This window comes from Scardinius erythrophthalmus, assembly GCF_964197995.2.
Source record: "Scardinius erythrophthalmus genome assembly, chromosome: 6".
Taxonomy (NCBI): domain Eukaryota; kingdom Metazoa; phylum Chordata; class Actinopteri; order Cypriniformes; family Leuciscidae; genus Scardinius; species Scardinius erythrophthalmus.
The window spans coordinates 4,945,885-4,965,552 of record NC_138226.1 but is presented as its reverse complement, the minus strand read 5'-3'; the positions used below and the strand labels follow the sequence as shown (position 1 = coordinate 4,965,552).

At 36.5% G+C, this 19,668-nt stretch overlaps 1 protein-coding gene across 1 annotated transcript in view; it reads right to left on the bottom strand.

Moving 5' to 3' along the window:
• The window catches only part of b3galt1b (UDP-Gal:betaGlcNAc beta 1,3-galactosyltransferase, polypeptide 1b), a 71,779-nt gene extending 57,144 nt beyond the window's left edge, over positions 1-14,635 (bottom strand). Inside the window, exon 1 of the mRNA XM_081367888.1 lies at positions 14,615-14,635. The gene's annotated coding sequence lies outside the window, so the exon portion shown is untranslated. The remainder of the gene's footprint in view (positions 1-14,614) is intronic.
• Between the last annotated feature and the right edge of the window lie 5,033 nt (positions 14,636-19,668).

Genomic DNA, 19,668 nt, shown 5'->3' with positions numbered 1-19,668 from the left:
AGAGACAAAAACTGCAATTTGGCATGCAGAGAACACAGCATCTCCATATCCATAAGAGCCAGTCAAACCTGTGGCACATGAGCTCTCAGACGGCTCGGAGCAGACACAACAACACGGCGTGAGGAGGAACCGACACAATCACTCAGTGACCTTTCTGTGCAATTTCAAAGCAACTTCAATTTGTCAAACAACCATAAACTGTCACGGCCATAGGATCTGTGACCTCAGCTTGTGTTGGAGAAACGCGTTCTCCTTGAGAAATGCATCTTCTGCACCTGTGCATGGGAACACAACATCATTTAGCCTGAAGGTTTCATCAGCAACCTCCTCCAGCTGGACGTATTAAAGCAAAACAAGCATATATTACCGATGGACACATGATGAAGCAACACTGCATTTTGCTGGATGGGTTTCTATTTCTGCTGGTTTTGTTGCTCCGCCCACACTGAGATCCTGGACCTCCGCTCCCCATATACACTACCGTTCAAAAGTTTGGAGTCAGTAAACATGTTAAAGTCGTCACTTTTTTAGGGTGAGCAAAAATGCATATTTTTGTGTCTGTTCCTTTAAATGCAAATGAGCTGCTGCTCCCAGCACAGGGGGCGGAGCTTTAACAGCTTGCACTCACACACACATGCACTGAAAATTTCAAAAACTTTTAGCCTTTAATGTTCAAACCGGAGTCAATGATGGAAAGACTCAAGAAGTGACAACATGTAGAAGCAACAGGACATTTCTAAATGGTTAGTTGATGAGTTTATGTAGCTTATGTGTAGTTATTGTCTAGTCATTGATTAGCATATTCTGTCTTGATAATCTATAAATCCTGTTCAGGGGGCAGGTTTATGTAAATTCTAGGGTTGGTGATGTCACTAACCCGGGAGGAATGTCGTGTAGTCCCTACCAGCCGTTTGTTGTAGTCCTTAAAAAGCAATTTCTTTAAAAGCAAATATCTCCCTTTGCTTTGAACTTTGAGCGTTGTAACTTTGCAGATGTTGTTTATGCACAAACAGCAACATTACACACTAACTAAAGTTAGAAAAGTGAAATCATAATCAACCAGCCGTTTAAATGAGTAAGTGAGAACTATTCTGCACAAACATACCACCCCCCTCCTCCCCTCCTCCCCTATTCTTCCACCTACTGTAGTCTATTTATTGCCTCTCTGACTTTCCTTTGACCCTGCAGTCTCCAGGATCTCAGGCTGACCCTGCACAGGTCTACCGTGTATCGCACGACTGCAAAACTGTTTTGTTTTATTACACTGGCAAGGACGTTCTAAAATCAAACCTTACAGGTGCAGCGTGTTTTCGCCTACACTGTGTAAAATGATCAGTTGTTCTTGTAAAATGATCCGCTGGTTTTGTGTAGAAATTAGTATTTATATACACATATAAATCCTAAAGTCTACCGCCTATTGTTCACTGAATAAAAACTGGCACAGTAGAGATTTATGGTGTTCCAGATGAAACATCCAGGTTATTAAAGGAATAAAAAATGCATTAAATGCAGTGGAATATATATATATATATATATATATATATATATATATAAGATTTCTTTAGTGGAGTGTAATGGCCATGCATGGAATGTGTTAAATCAATTACTCCTTTGCCTTCGCTTTATATCGATTTCCTGAATAAACACATATCAGCCAGATCTGTTGGAGTTGAGAACTGCAGGCTTTTTTTTGACAACTGTTTATTTTTTCAACTTTCCGACTCAATTTGAAATCTCTAATCCGAAGCTTAAACAATGATTCTTTCACTGTATGGTTATTTGTCAGTCATAAAAGCCTAAACATACTGCCTCTTTGCCTGAGAGAAATACACAGAGCTTTCCTGCACCCGTAAATTCAAAGCGACACAACACTAATGTAAATACATCTCTCTCTTTCTGTTGCCTAACCTCCCAGTAAACTACATTCAACAAAAACACATCTACAAGGCTGTCAAGAAAGGTATATTATGCAAGGTAGCGATTTTTTTCCATCTACAAATGACATATTTCCTTTGTCTGGAAAGCCTCCGAAACGCAAAACAATTTAGTGTAAGAAGGATCCAAGTGCAGTAGTTTCATAAAGGTAATAATTTTTTTCCAAGCTATTTATAACTAATCTAGGAGTTGAGGTTGAATTTCTACTAGCCCTGCTCTCTTTTTGTAAGATAGCATGCACCGCTTCCACAATTACATAACCTCACCATTCACTACAAATGTCAGTAGACCAGGAAGATTTTAAAACGAGTGATTCATTCATAAATCCGTAAGATCTTCCCTTCATGCTGTGGAAATAGGGGGTGGGGCTGAAAAGGGGCGGAGCTACACAAGGTCTATAGATTTAATACTATTCATTTTGTAAAAATAGTTTTACTGTTTACTCTTACCTTTTGGTTTGCGCTCCAAATGAAAAGAGAAAACAATCAGATGAGATGAAGTACTTCTCATTAGTCAAGTATTTTATTTACTGAAATATCCAAACACAGGCCTTTTCACATGGTTACTGAATATATAAACCGTTACCGTGACATACATGGCCCACTCCTACTCCAGAGGTTAAGAGGGTAATACTGATTTATTTATCAACCATTCAAGTTATGACTGTCGAAAGTTGCCAACTGTTCTTTCTCCATCCCTGCTAAATGTAATCTGACTTCAAGGGCAATTGCTCTGCAAAGTCACTCTATTCAGAAAATTTAAAGAGCCGTTTAGGGTTTAAGAAATCCCAGAGACATTCATTACAAAATTTTCTTTTTATGTCGTTTGAGTTTTATAGTACAAAAAAGCTAATTCAGTAATACTTAAGTATGTGACCCCAGATTAGAACCCTGTAAAAGTCCATCTAAGGATATGAATTGACAAAACATGCTTTTACATCTGTCTTCTGGTCACTTTAATATGTATAATCTTGTTACTCCTACTGCACTACTCCAAGTTTGCATCAGTATATAGTATACTTACAGAATGTACATTTTCTGTATGCACAGAATACACAAATGACCAAACAGCAGAGCTGATCACGAGCAATACTGTATTCCATTATGCAATGCATTCAACCTTAAACGGTACAGTGTGATGAATAAACCGAACTCACTATAAATCACTGGCTTCCGGCAACGGCGCACGTTCACGAGAGAGTCGAGTTTTGCCGGAAAAGTGACCTCTGACCCGACGTATGACGTAGCTCCTCTTCTCTTATATTAAAATCCTCTGATAATTTTACTTAAAACTTCTTGTTTTAGACTTCTAATTTGTGACCTGTGTTTTGTTTTGCTCTATCCTGACCGTTTCCGCATTTGTAAATTCTCACCTAAGCTTACGCTACGCCTACGTCGTACAGTACATCATGCATCATACTTACTACGTCATACTTCCGTTGCCAGAAACCAATGGTTTTAACTTATAAAGTTTTAAACATGGCTATTTATCTTACAAAAACCCATCTCTTCGCTTCAGAAGGCTTAATTAACCCACTGGAGCAGTATGGATTACTTATATGATGGATGTATGCACTATATAGAGCTTCACAGACTCAGACACTATTCACTCCCAGACAGGATATTTTTTTAATATAACTTTGATTGTGTTTGGCTGAAAGAAGAAAGTCATACAGTATACACCTATGAAGGCTTGAGGGTGAGTAAATCATGGGATCATTTTCATTTTTGGGTGAACTATTCCTTTAAAGGTTCTTCATGGAACCATAGAAGTCAATAAAGAGTGAGTGTAGATTTCCATTTGGCCAACATCAATCTTTCGTTCTCTATGCCAGGACCACAATAATACAACATTTCTTTAATTACCTATATTAATTCACATCCAGTTGATCAGGAATATTGATTATTGGATTCAGTGTTGAGGAGAATGCCACTAAGAAGCTGTGAATAACCTCAGAGAAACAGAGTAAGAGGGGAAGGAAAATCACTCGCCATAAAGCACCACCACAGTCACAGCAAAACTCTCACAACACACAACCCACGATGACTTAGTAATTTATACACAATCCACGCCTCCACACACCTGCCCTCATGCTCCAACGCTTAACTGTTCGCAACTTATTCTCACGCAACACACGCCTACACACAACCCACGCTTAATTTGTGCTCACTAGTCAGTTTGGCAGAAAACAAAGGATGAAGAGAGAATAATTGACCAAGCTACAGATGAGGCATGCAGCTTTCAGCCTTTATTATGCTTTCACAGAAACAGCAATGTTTTTTGTACAGTATTTATCTATCTTTTATATTCTCACAGCTATCGCCAAAATTGGTTATTAGTTCATACAGTAGTACTGTAAGCTGTTTTATGAACAGGACAGTTTGAGTCACCATGAAATCAAAATTGACAATTCTTATCTTTTCATGGAATACTGCAGCGTTTATTATAAATAATGTATCCATGCATTTCATTGTTGTTTTTATTAATGTGCCCTCATAATATTTAAATCTCAAAATAACTTCCCCTCCACTTGAAGCAACATCTCGCGGGGCAACCTGTCACTCAAACGAGATTAACCAATAGGCAATGACAAAAATCCAACCAATCAAATCAGCTCCCGCCATACATTTTGTCTTGGGCTACGTTTACACGTGGCCGGCTATTTTCATAAACGGACATCTCACCCCTCTCCGTTTTCAAAAATAACATTGTGCACACCTGTCAGTTTTCAGAAAAGTGTTAGTTTACACGAACCTGTGTATATGCCATCAAGAGCAGTGTAACGAGAATCTCAAGCTCACGTTAGCCAATCAGAATCCCGAAAATAGTCACATACAGTACTGTGACGTTGGCTCCCTAAAACACAGTTTTTCTCAGTTTACCTGCAAACGTGCAAACTAAGTTTTCCAAAATCTCCACTCTGGCCGGAGTTTTTAGAAATAATCATTTTCAGACGCAAATTCTCCGTTTGCGTGTAAACGAAGAACACAAACGAAGGGAAATGTCTCCGTTTTTCAAAATAACCATGTACGAGTAAACGGGGCCTTGTTCAAGAAGCCATTTCACTCGGATATATGTCACAAAAGGGAAGACGATCGCAACTTCCATTTCACTGGATGTTGACATGCAATTTATTTTTTTATAATTGTATGTAAATTTCTATATGCACATGAATTATACATATAATCCTTATATTCATATATTATGTATACACACATTTGCTTGCATTTTATTTTGTGATTTTATTGCTACAGTGTGAGGACCCCATAAGCACACGTCTAAGAGCCAATCACAATTTTGTAGGGCTGCTGAGATGGTAAATGAAGGTTGAAGCCACTTCAATTGAATGGTCTATGATTCATGGAACATTTCTAGAGTGGCAGCCACAATGCCTTGTAAAAGTCTGAAATCATAAATCCTCAAAAATAATCAAAATACTGTAGTCTCTTTAAGACTACTGCCATTGTCCAGTACCACGCAGTGCAGAAAAAATGCAACTCAGCAAGTGGCACTGGATTTGAACAGAACAGAAATTTAATGTGATTCTGTGTAAATGAAATGCTTCATCAAATCTTAAACTTTGCTGTTGTCATGACACCCAGTAGCACGCTCTGTTTTCTGTCAGCTCTGCACGAGAATCAAAAAATGTTTCGTAATTATGATTCTTGTATATATACATTTGTATGTGGTGAATCACACAATATGGTTCACGTATTGATTCACATTTTGACAGCTTAACTCCGTTATGTTATTGTTATCTAAAACTAAAACTAAAAAAAAGCTCTTTTGGTAATTGAAATAAAGCTGAAATATAATAAAATATAAATACTAGATGAAAAACTTAGAGCCAAATTAGAAATGTTAACTGATTAAAACCAAAAAAAAAAAAAAAAAAAAACTAAAACTGAAATTAAAATGAATTAAAACTAAATAAAAATTAATAAAATGGCAAATTCACAAAAAATCATTAAAACTTAAATTAAAACTGAAAAAATAAAAATATAACCTAATTCACACAATACTAACAAATATTATAATAGTTTATCAGTTATATTTGATACTATTATGTGTGTAGAACAGGTAGCAACCACTGATCTATATCCACAACTTTCCTGCGAGTCTTAATGGGCGTCGCCATGACACTCGATACTTCCTGTTGCCGGTATCTCAGTTCCGGTTTAGCGTAACGCTCAATGAAGCTTGCACACAAGGGATACTTGCGTCGCGGTACAAACGGGTGAAACTGATTACTGACAAGTAGTAATGCTGACAGATAAGCAATGGCTCCTTGTGGCTCAACGTGTACCGTTGTCAGGTGCACAAACAACACGCGAAAACTGAAGGATTTTATGAATGGGAGTTGTTTCCAACATAAACGGACCCTCTACGCAGAAAGAGTGTTTCTTGTAACTCTACTTAGAAAAAACTGCAACTGGCAATTTTTTGCTCATTTATTAAAAGTATTTATATATATAATATATATAGCACCCCCTCAGCACACGTTAAAAAATTATCTGGCGCCGCCCCATAACGGCCCACGTATTAAAAATGATTGGGTCTAAATTGGGCTCGGCTCATGTGTCGGGCCGGGCTCGGACACAACGGGCTCAGGTAGGGTCGGGCTTGATTTTTTGGGCCCGATCTAAGCTCTACTCCTAATTATCCAAGCAAATTGTTTGGGCTTGTTGAGGCTCTCTGTTAGCGGTATCTTCAGGATAACGTAAGCCGGAAGTTCGTTACCGGCTTGTTCTACGTTGCCATAGCGATCACGGGAAAGGTCAGAGTTCGGGAAAGTCGTGGATAGAATGGAGTAGTATGAAGCTGCAGACTCGGAGCCTGCATCTACAGTCCCGCACCCAGAGTCCCGCATTCTCAGACCCCTAGTTTTTCGAGACAGCGCCTCCTATCAAATTGGATCGGATAAACATTTGAAGAACTTAAGCCGAAACGTGAGTATCGTCAATTTTATTTAGCGAATCATACTCATTCGATTTCTTTTTTAATCAAACTACTTTATAGCTCATCGATACACCAACATATGAATAGTTCATTTAATATTTGTAAAGATAGTTTGTAACAAAATTTGAGCCGTTAATGTATGTTTTTTAGCCTTTTTTCCCCGAAAATATTTTGATAGCTAACATTAGCCTAAAAATTTGATTAAAATTAGTTGACATTAAAGTAGACCAATTAAATACTTTAAGTGTGTTAATATCAAAGAATGTCATCATTAACTATTTAGATTTATCAGAATCAGATTTACCTTTTGACCTTTTTTTAATTTCCGGACCTTTTCTCCTAAAACTATAAATTGAATTAATTATTGCCAGAGTAATTATTTTACTTTATATAATTTATGTAGACTACTTAAATTAGAAATGTAAGTATTAAAATTAATCAATATTAATTTAACTATGATATGAAGTTGTTGCCAGCTATTTACAACTCATACAATTGCCTAATAATCAAATTTACTATGCCTTCACTATGTATTAACCAGTCTATGGTATTAACATGTGAGCTAGAATGTGTCATTTGGCCTTTTGTTTGGGTTCCTTTTTTTAATTTGTATTGACTGAAATGTTTTATATATTCATTTATTTATTTATATGGACAGGCCATCATTCATGGCCTATATGAGATGCAGTCATTATCCTGGCAGGAGGCTGAGGAGGTGTTCCTCCGTGGCCCTACTTATCACCTTAGGTATGCTTGTAATTTGCATTTGCAAAAAAAAAAAAAAAAAAAAAAAAAAGTATTTATTATTACACAATATTTTTGACAATGGCATTCATCTTTTATTTTAGTGAAGTCGAGGAATTTGACAGAGCGATTGCAAAAATAATGAAAAAAGAAGGAACATTCGCCTACCAGAAAGTAATTATTTTACCTTATGCATTTACATTACATTTTTCATTTATTCATTTAGCAGACGCTTTTATCCAAAGCGACTTATAAATGAGGAGTTTTTTTTAATGCAATTGAAGACGAAAAGTAAAGTCACTAACACAATTCTTTCTTCCTTTGCTTTGTCCTGTTTACAGCAAGATGATGTTTAGGTGATCGTTAAATAAAGTACAGAATTGTTTATTATTGGTGTTTTGTCTATTCTTATTTGAGTTTTGCTTTGCATTCAAAATTTCAAAAAACAGGTTTTGTAATGTTAGCATGGTATAATGTTAATTAGACCATTATAGGTTGAACTGAAAGAAAAAATGGAATTTGAATAAAAAAAAATAAAAAACATTGTAGCAATATAATATCACATAATATTTTTTCAGAAGATAGTTCAATCTGTAATTGTATCCCTTCCATCAGTAATTTTCTTTCAATTACACCCACGCTCAAAAAATAACTACTGGGTCATTTGTTAGTCAGAGAACACAATGAGTTTTTTTGGCACATGCATAAAGCAGGGAACGCAAATATTTATTTGGATAACTTTAAATAAAACGAGACCGTAATATTGCATCCTATTGTTTTCAGTGGCATTTGGATAAGGGTGTTATACGATATTCCGAACAGCAGAAGGCGCTGTCTCGAAAAACGAGGGGTCTGAGAAAGCGGGACTCTGGGTGCGGGACTGTAGATGCAGGCTCCGAGTCTGCAGCTTCATAATATAATGTTGATAGAATGACTGGATAGACTGTGTCAGGGGTGCCGCAAAAAAATTACGTAGGCTAAAAAAAAATTAAAAAAAATCTGACATTTCATATATAAATATATTTGAATTTACATAAATACATTCTTCTTCTTTTAACCCTTTCGCACGTACGGTCAGTCTAGGCTGGTCCCTGGAGCACCGGTGTGATTAGAACGGTCAGTGCATGACGTGATCAACTGCTAAATTCAAATGTGCTTTCGCGCGTTGGCTGGAGCTGAGCCAGAGACAGGCGCGCTCAGCTGTCATATATCACAACTTTTCAGTGTTTTCATCCACATAATGTTTGTTTTAGGTTTCAGACATAATTACTAAAAAAACAATACATTTAGAGTTTGTAAAATACACACTGAAGAGGCAATAATAATAAATTATATTATAATTAGTTTTATTCATATCAGATACACATTGTGTAAGTAACTTTAAAATTTACTCTATTCTTCTCCCAGTTCACCTGCCACTTACTTTTATGTATTTCGGGAGAAGTGGATGAATTCACTTGTTGTAAATCCAACAGATCCGATTCTTTGAACTGCGTCTGCGGCACAAACTAACATGGCGGCGCCCATCGCGCATACAGCTCAACTAACGCGATCGTTATAATGTTGTTCAAAAAACAAAACACTTCCACTTGCATATATTTGACAATCGGAATATCAGATATTTCATGCCATATCTAACAAATTTGTGAATATTTTGAATAAAAAAGTAAAAATGACATAAAAGCAGATCATAATTCATTCATCTCTGTTGTTGCTGCGGTGTGTCACGTGACAAGCAATGACGCGTCACCATGGAAACCATAAAGTGACACTTCTAAATAACGGTCCCCTTGAAAAACTCACGCTGGGGGGGTCAGCCAAAATATATTAAATTTACGTGTGAAAGGGTTAAACATATTATGAACGGATTAATAAAATTGTCAATTCATTTTAGATAAATATATATATATATATATATATATATATATATATATATATATATATATATATATATATATATATATATATATATATATATATATATATAAAAAATTTGCATTTGCATTTGGCTTATGCAGTGTTTTTAAATTATATTTTACACTGGGGTGCCTTGAGATTTTATGCACTTTTGAAAGGTGCCCTAACTGAAAAAAGTTTGAGAAAGGCTGGACTAAACAGGTGATACAACTGAACTGATAATGACAGTAACCATGGAAACGAAGGAGAGGCTGGAAAAGAACAAAGGAAAACAGGAACCAATCAAAACACAAACTGAAAGTTCAAACACACACTGACACGTGACAACACCAATATGTGGTTCAGATTTGCACAGTGGTCTGCTATTTGTTGAAGAAAAGCTCAAACAATATGTAAAAATGAAAATGTACAACTGCTCAGATTATCATTTAGCCGATTCCCAGTCAAATCGTGACAGGAAGCTTGTTTTGTAAAATACTGGAATATAATAAGCAGTGTCATTACTCTCATATATATATATATATATATATATATATATATATATATATATATATATATATATATATATATATATATATATATATATATTTCTGTGGCTATGCATGCGATGAGAGCCATTAATTTGTTTTTCTTTGATCAGAGCAGCTCTGCATAAGCAGGAGATGAAGTCTCTGATGATTACTCTTACTGTAGTACAAATCAGCCTCTTGAGACCATGATAGGACGGCCATCACTGTGTACCAAGTAAAGTTTCTGAAAAGAAGATCATTATGACTGTGCATGCCTACTGTTCTTCACTGTCTTTACTTTTATACACGAATGAAAGGATATGAGTGTTTACAGTCCTTTGATACGTCGTAAAATGCCTTGATTCCAGGAAATGGCCCTCTTTCTTCATTCAAAGAGATCCAATTTTTTAAAACTATTAGTCCTGAAGGCCATCTAAGCAACCTCTGTCTAGAGTGCAAAAAAACCCCAGCAAGAATGGAGAAGCAAGCCCAGGAAATGAGACTTCCCTTTAACCTATCAAATGTCACAATCCAGCAGAGAGAAACACTGAACACGATCAATACGAGAAAACCTCTATCTCCACAGCACAGACACAAAGAAGAAACCTCTAAGCTCAGTTAAAGGTGAAGGGTATAAATTATACACCAGTAGTGGAAACACAAATGGAACTGCAATCTGTTATTTGAGTGGACATGTTCAGAATAGCAGTCTAGCATGCAATCTTGTGCATACTGTGCATAATATTTCTAGTCTCTATAATACATTTATGCACAACTCCAAAAACATACCTATACATTCAAATCACTGCAGTTTCCAGCTGAAATGCACACTAGTGGCAGTAAAAACCAAAAGACTTGCATGTCTCTTCGCACAAATTATGATTACAGTGACAGATTATCGATTGACGAAGATTTATTTTCACAATACTTTATGACCTCAAACACTTTTGGTGCATGATACATTAGCTGATACATTTTGATGTTTGCATCACATAACCAGCTCCATATGTGTGGCTTTTTAGCACCACTCACCTGATATTTCATTTCAAACTGCCCCGACAACAACAAACATGATAAAACGTTGCCAGATTCACATTCATCTGTTTCGGATAAAAAGCTTTCGGACATTTCACTTTGAAAGCTTAGCAAAACATGCAAGAAGCAACGTAATTCCATTTTGCAGAAATGCCGCCAAAGGCATGTATTTCCAATGAGCCTGGGTTGTAATATTTTCTGTATGAATAGAATGCAAATACCTGTTACAAATGCCAAAATGTGTAGTATACAACAGAGCCCAATGCTTGCAAAATTGCATCCCTAAATGCAATGCAGTTCTCTTGACTTGTATAGCATTGCATTGCATACTACACATACTACAGCATACTACACACTTAAAAATAAAGGTTCTTTACTGGCATATTTGGTTCCACGAAGAACCTTTAACATCCATAGAACCTTTCCAAAAGGTTCATTACATTGAAAAAGGGTTCTTTAGATTATTAAAATGTTTTACATACTAAGAAAAACATGATTATTTTAAGAACTGTTCACTGAAAGTTCTTTGGGGAACCAAATTTGGTTCTTCTATATGGCATCACTGTGAAACCCCCTTTTGGAAATTTTATTTTTAAGAGTCTATATGAAATAGCAAACATACTATGATAGTATGCTATTATGAATTGAGACCATTCCATTTCCAGTGTAGTGAATGAACCAGAAGTAATGTCAGCTGTGTCTATTTTGACTCATTATTTGAGTGGACAGCCACAAGACACACACACACACACACACACAATGCAAAATGACATCACTTGCTGATTTTAAAAATGCAATGTGATGAGGTTATGTGACAGCAATGTGGCATACTACTGTTCGAAACATATGTCGTTGCATAATGCACTACTGGTAGGAGTGTTTGCAATTTGTCATTAAATTTGCAATTCTGTTTGAACAGAAACTACACATATCACCTTCACATTCTAATGCCATTATCTGTTTCAGTAACATCAAATTACCAGAAATTACTGATAGGCACATTTTTTCCCAAAAATTTTTTATAGGCGCCTTTCATGGCACTCAAGGACACCTTACAAAATCCATAAAAGCAATGACATTTAACAATAAAACCAGACAGTACAGCAACAAACATTAAATCACATAAAAGCCTGCCTAAACAGATACATTTTAAGACGAGATTTAAAGACCGAAAGACTAGAATTGTTGCAAACTTCTTCAGGAAGTGAGTTCTATAAGTAGGGAGCCGCATAACCAAAAGCTCGTGACCCCATGGAAGACGTCCGAGTGCGTGGAGGAACAAGTGTAAGTGCAGAAGCCTTAAAATGCGGGAAGGAGTATGTACTGTATGTGAGCAAGATCTAGAAGATGAAGGAGCCAAGTTGTTAAGTGCTTTGCAAGATAGAAGTAATTTTTTTTAAATTTACACAGAATTTAATTGGGAGCCAATGACAATTTTGTAAAACTGGAGAAATATGTTCAGAAATGGAAGTTTTGGTAATCACTCTAGCTGTGGCATTTTGTACCAACTGCAATTTATGAAGAGATTTGGAAGGAGGCCCATAAAACAAAGCATTACAATAGTCGATTCGTGATGTTACAAGGGCATGCACAAGTGTAGCAATACTTTTGAGTGAAATGACAGGACGCAGACCATTTATATTCCTAATATGAAAGAATGCAGAACGGGTAAGTTCTGTCAAGAATGTCACCCAAACTTTTAACCATTTCAGTGCACAAAACATTTACGCCAGCTTACTCAAAACATATGCACGTATGCAACATTTGGCATTGCTTACAATGGTCCGTCATTCACATAAAAATCCACCAATTGACAAAAAGCCAAAGGGTTTTTAATGAGCACAACTAGTAGCCCAATGATTCCACCAAACTCCCAGCTGACAGATTGTGCCTCCAAACCACAGAGTCCTCATTGTGCTGTTCTATTTGTAGACAAAGGAAAATCAAATGGTGAAATGAGAGCACTCCCCATGTGAGGCGCTTAAAGTGTGGCTGACGGTTTAATGAATGCTAATTGCTCCTTAGTGGAAGCACAGGATAAAAATGTGTCCACACACACACTGAACACAGCCGAATCACATATGCCCTGATATATTACAACTATATGATCTCTCAAAGCCACATTCAGTATCTCAAATCTTTCCTTACCCTCTCATTAGAATAAAATACAAAATGCATGAACCTCTAATTTAGCCGATACTCTGTGGTAATTTCATATACAACTAGATTAATGGGGCAACCATGATTTTATTGCTTCAGGTTGGCAATTGGCTGTATTGTGGAGTGGGCTTTCAACATGTACATCACTCAACTTGCCTCAGCTTTTGAAAATTATATACAACATACGTATATATCTATATATATCTATATATCTATATCTATATCTATAAATATATCTATATCTATCTATATATATATATATATATATATATATATATATATATATATATATATATATTTACAACCGATAAATCACATGCTAAAGCGATACTACTATATAGCAAATCTCAAATGCCAGATTTTTTACCTTGTCACAAAGTTTTACTATATTATCACTAAGCTCTCTATATAAAGTTGGATATATAAGTATGCACACATACAGGTTTTTTTGTATAGGGCGATATATACTTTATATACAGTAGCATATCTCAGCTGCTTGATTGCTTGTATCATTACAAAATGTAAACAATATTTTCGCCCAGCTCTAATTTGCTAAACGCATAATGAATAATAACATTAGAATATTATAAACATTAAAATCCTGAATTTTCTGCAAAGCTGCTTGAATCAATGTGTATTGTGAAAAGCGTTATACAAATAAATTTGACTTGACTTATCGACTAGATAAATAGCACGTCTTTCTTGTTTTACAAGGAATCTGTTTTCTCAGCAATAAAAGTTTACATTCTACAGGGGGAAATGTTTGAATAGAAACAGCAGAAGTGCATCCTGAACAAAATGAACATCAAACTCTTGAACTTATTGAAAATGAATGACTTCCGGTCGCTGTATGTGTGAACTCTCCTGAAGAATGTTAATCAGGCACTAGTCTGCAAATGCTGCTCATTTCTAAAACAGGAAAATATAAATAATTTGCAGAGGGAGTAATTTTGGCCGGTACCCTGAGGTAATAACTTCAATTTATAGTGGAAAACTCAAAGGGTCTTTGAATTAATTCCTGTATCTCAGTGCGCTTGCTACAAAACACAAGAGAAAATGTACGAGACATCACAAGGCTACATCTGAAGGTCAAACTTCAACGCTTTTCTTCCAATAAAAACTGTGGTTAAAGGGGGCATATTTTTTTAGATATACGGCATATAAACAGCATACAGCGTTATAAACCAAAACTACTTTGGGTCCAACTATTGAAAAAGGTTTTGATATATTTGAGAGTTTAAAGTATAGAAGCCAACAAGAGTTTGTTTTCTATCATAGCACAACTTTGCACTCTGGCAGAAAACAGCAATCAACAACAATCCAACCTTCTTCAGAAGCATCCCTCCATATCGTACCTCAGATGTGACCTTTTTCCAGTATACCATTGTCTCTCCTCTCTTCTCCAACCATCTGTGGAAAGAAGACAAGAGGTTATTAGAGAGGGGCTGAGAAAAGGAAGAAAAGGAAGAGAAAATATAGCTGCGAGCAGCAATTACGGGACTGAGCACAGCAGCAGAGATGCTTTAGTTTTACCAACGTGCAAAGAAGCAGGAGATAGCAGAATTATGATTTGCAATTGACCACCAGGGGACGCTGTCCCCGACAAAAAATGCACAGGGAGACTCCAGGCACTCAAGGCAACAACAACAAAAAAATTGTTATCGGATTAAATAGTTTTGTAGTACCAAAATCATTTACCGAAACAGTTAGCGCTTTTTTAATGACGTGTTTTGACTGTGTCAGCATCTATTTCATGCACACAACGTGCACACAAGCTACAACAGTAAACATGTCAGCAGTGTGGACGCACTTCACTGTGACCAAACAGCATGCTAGAGTAAAATTTGCTTGAAATATCAAGAGGCAACTCATTGATGGAGAACTTTACTACAGCTAATTTATCACCTGTGAACACAACACTCTGAACAGCATTCAGAGTTTGATTACCAAAATTAAATTAACGAAACTTCATTTTTGGTTTCAGTTCAAACTTAAATTTTTCTGTAAAAAAAATAAAATAAATCACTTTGGTGTGTAACTAAGTTTCATTTCCATACATCAAAACTGCAAAGATGCAGCTTTACTTTGGCGCCCTCATTGTTACATTTGCATTTAAAAATCAGATATCCAATTTATAAGGCTTGCTCTGAAGATCATTGCCACACATTTTGGTAAAGATTGGGGGAAAATGAGTATGTGAAAAACTATTAAAGTTATGCTTTTTAAATGGTTCTTATTTTTGTTTTGAAGCTCTCCTACAATAGGTTTACATGCATCCAAGGTCAAACAACACATTGGACATCACCTCATTTCTCAAAGAGTCTAAATGGGGCAGTTGTGACCTAATGGCTAGAAAGTCGGACTTGTAACCTGAAGGTCGCAGTTTGATTCTCAATACTGGCAGGAAACGACTGAGGTGCCCTTGAGTGTGTGTGTCCATGGTTTGCAGTGTGTGTGTGTGTTCATTACTCACTGCTCCTAATGTGTGTGCATTAACTTGGATGGGTTAAATGCAGGGGACAATTTCTGAATATGGGTTGCCATACTTGGCATTCACTTCACTTAAAACGGTCGGTCCGAAGATTCAGTCTCTCTAAACCCCTCCTTTTCGCAAGCCTACTCTGCTCTGATTGGTCAGATGGCCCAGTCTGTTGTGATTGGTCTACCACTTACAGCGTGTCAGAAACTAAACACCTATTACCATATCTGAATTTCAGCTCCGGAGGCTTCCTCTGTGCTTGATAAACAGAGATACGAACAATGGCTCGGTTTTTCTGTATTCATGAGTCCTCATCCTTTTGAAATGCATGCAAAGTGGAATCGCAGCGCAGAAAACAGCATCTTCTCGACATGTCGACAACACAAACCAAACTCTTCCAGGCCTCAGCTACAGTGTTTGAGGGTGTCAAAGTAGACGTTGTTCGCTGGCAGCCAATGAAGACTATAGGCTGGCATTATGCAAGTTTGTTATATTGATACATAGATATGTAACAGTAAGTGAGGCTGGAATTGCTGACGACTTATTTCAGTGGTTCAGTATCGATTCTATCTTTTAGGAGAGAGTAACTTAATTTGTTGTGCACTTTGATCTCTAAAACTTTGCAGACCTTTTACATTCACAAACAGCTATATTGCATGCAGAAAAGGTAATATTTGAAAAAGCATAATAGGGGTGCTTTAAAATCCATTAAAGAAAATCTAGTATTGTGAGCCAAGTAATCAATTAAAAAAAATATTATGTTACTAGACCACATGATTAACCAGTTACGAGCAGAAATGTAAGTGCATTTGTGACCTGTTGATGGCGCTATAGGGTTAAAGATTTCTGAGATTGAAGTACACACCCACCCCTATCTCTGTGCCAAATATCATGACATTCTGCCATACGGTTCTAGAAGCTGCCATACAAATACAATAGGTGCCTACACACCTTCGGCCTCTAACAAGCAATAATCAAAAGCAAAAGAGTGAAAGGAAACAAGAAGTCAAGGAGAAAGAATGAAGACAGGGGGATGGTGATAGAGTGAGGAGGAGATGACACAAAAAAGATGGATGAGAGATGAACGGTTGCATTCCTTTATGAGTCTGTCAGGTTCTGTGACTGGAAGAATTGATTATTAGAGGCGCTTTGTTTGGAAGGTCCACAGTGGCCTGTCCGAGTTGCATTGACGGATAAGGACAGCTCTAAGAGAGGTGATGCACGTCTAATAGGGACAGGACTGAGAGCTGTGCAGGGAAGAGCATTTCATATGCTCTCTGCCATCCTCCATGTGCATTTCATAATAACTCTACATCTACCCAGCATTAAACATGACAGTCTCTGGATGTAGGAATCTATCAAGACCTGTCCAAAACCTGTCAGATGGTCTCAGCGTCAGACAGCACACCTAAGATCTAAAGTCAAATCATTTATGAATAACTTCTTTAAAAAAATAATAATATTAAAACAGCCCTTTCTCTAATTTATTGCAGACTTGGCTAATAGTGTTTCATGTTAAGTTTCTTTTGTGTGTGTGTGTTTACCTATTTCATAGAAATCCGCTGACATTTTTTGCAAGTTATTTCATAAAAATCCTGTTTTTCTACCGATTTCTACTGTTAAATAAGCATTGCAGCCATGCAAAACTCAGATTGTCTCGTTTTTCAATAACAAATAGTCTAGTTTCCAAATAATTAGTTGGTATTGCTAATCAATTTTAAAACTAAAATGTTAACACTTTACAGTAAGGTTTACTTTAGTTAACTTTAGTTAACATGAACTAACAGCGAACGAACAATACTTCTACAGCATTTATTAATCTTAGTTAATGTTAATTTCTACATTTAAAATCAAAAGTTGTATATCTGTGAACATTAATTAATGGATTATTGGACTATGAACAATGAAGAATTGTATTTTTATTAACTAACATTAACAACAGTTCATAAATGCTGTCAAAAATATATTGCTCACAGTTAGTGCATGTTAACTAATGCATGAACTAATGTGAACAAATGAGAATGTGAATACAAATTAAACTTAATTTTTTTTTTGTAAATTGAAATAAATGAAATAAAATTAGATGAAAAACTGTAAACTTAAATATTATAAATGCTGCCTTGACAACTAACTACTAATTTTAAGGAACTTTATAAGACAAAACTCTGTGCATAGCCCTGTAAACAAGATGTTGAAGGGGGTGGATTGGAATCCACTGCTGCTTCAATGTATATGTAATGAGTGATTATAATCAAGGTATTAATCAATATTTTTCCTTATAAATATCAAATGAGTTGAATGACTTCTCTGGAGATTTTACTTTTTACGATTTTTACGATCTTCAACATGTTAAAACACATAGGGGTCATTGAAACCAATAGTTTAAGGGACCATTTCTTTGTTAAAGCCTTACTTATTGTAGACTAAAGTGTACCTCTCCTTGAGAAAGAACGCATTATCTTGATGTTTTGAGACGAGACTCCTGTTTATAGTTAGAGCCTGGCCAAATCCAACCTTGGAAAAGCTGTGTGTCGGTGTGTTAGTCTTCTTGCTTACAGGTTAAGGAACCACTGGTATTATTGGAGATTGACTGAGTCGGGACATGCTGGCACCCAGCAACCCAAATCTGCGACCTGGAAGGTCACGACGTGCCTGACTTCAGAGTCCGAGTGTCAGCTGCATAATCTATGGAGATATGCTTCAGTCTATCTGTATATGTGTGGAAAATGATTATGTTTATCTATATCTTAGCAAATGAGAATCATTGAACCTGTAAGCAATGACGTAGCTTAGACCTTGGAAATGGTATAACTGCTGTGATCTTTGTAACTGTAAGCGGGGCGGCCTACGAACTCCTGTGTGAGTCTTGAAGCTGAACATCTGCTGATGAAACTGCAAACTATCTTCAGTAAAACTTTTCTTCAATTTTTTATAATTCTGACTCCGGGTCTTCTTTCAAATATCTGGTCCTTGGATCCTAAACTGTTAACCCCTAACAATGTCAAAAGAAAAAGACTGTAAATTTTAAATGCACATAACTATTAAATGCTAATATAGTCACATTAGTTCCTTAAATCAAGACACGAACCGCAAGCCACAAAACTCTGACGGGATCTTTAAAAATCCTCTTTAGCTCACTAGAATTTGATCATTAGACATGATGTAATGCTGCTTTGGAAGCTAGTCTGGAGTCAGTTTCATTAAGATGTACCTTCATGCAAAAAATGCTGTGAAGTCACTGACCGACAGAGCAGTGAAGCAGCAAGCAGCCTTTTGTTTCTCCTCATATTGTAAGTTATGCATTTATCCTAGCCTTCTTTGTTTCTCCCATCTCTTAAGCATGACAGCATGATGAAAGCACAAAGCACATCTACAGTCACCACTCCTCCAGACGATTACAGAGATGATGGAGACGAGCATCTTTATAATTGGCCTCTGGTTCAAAACAAAGTACATTACATCTGATTCGGCTGGCAAATCAAATATTCATGACCTCATTAAAGACTTTATTTAGTTGATTCTACTCGAATCCTATTAATCCTACTCGGTCCCTTCATTCCACGGCGCAGCGATCAGCAACAGCAGCAATATTTAGTGTTAATTAATATGGTATCCATGATCCACTTCCCCATTAAGTCTAATTTGCCTCATTCCGGGGTCTCACTTTTGCACACGGCTTAATTTCAACATCACGTCTTTGGCATCCGTACGCGTTTCTCAGTTTCCGCCGATGTAAATGTCAGACTTACTGATGCGTGATATTTCACGGGAAATTAGAGCTCTGCGAATCTTGTTGCAGAAAGGTCAGATAGAATCTTTTCTAATGAAACAGTTTTGACCTGATTAATACATCTCCGCCTGTGACGGGTGAAGACACGCACATTATAGCGGGGTAACAGCATCTGTTCTGGCTGCACCAATATCTGAGCA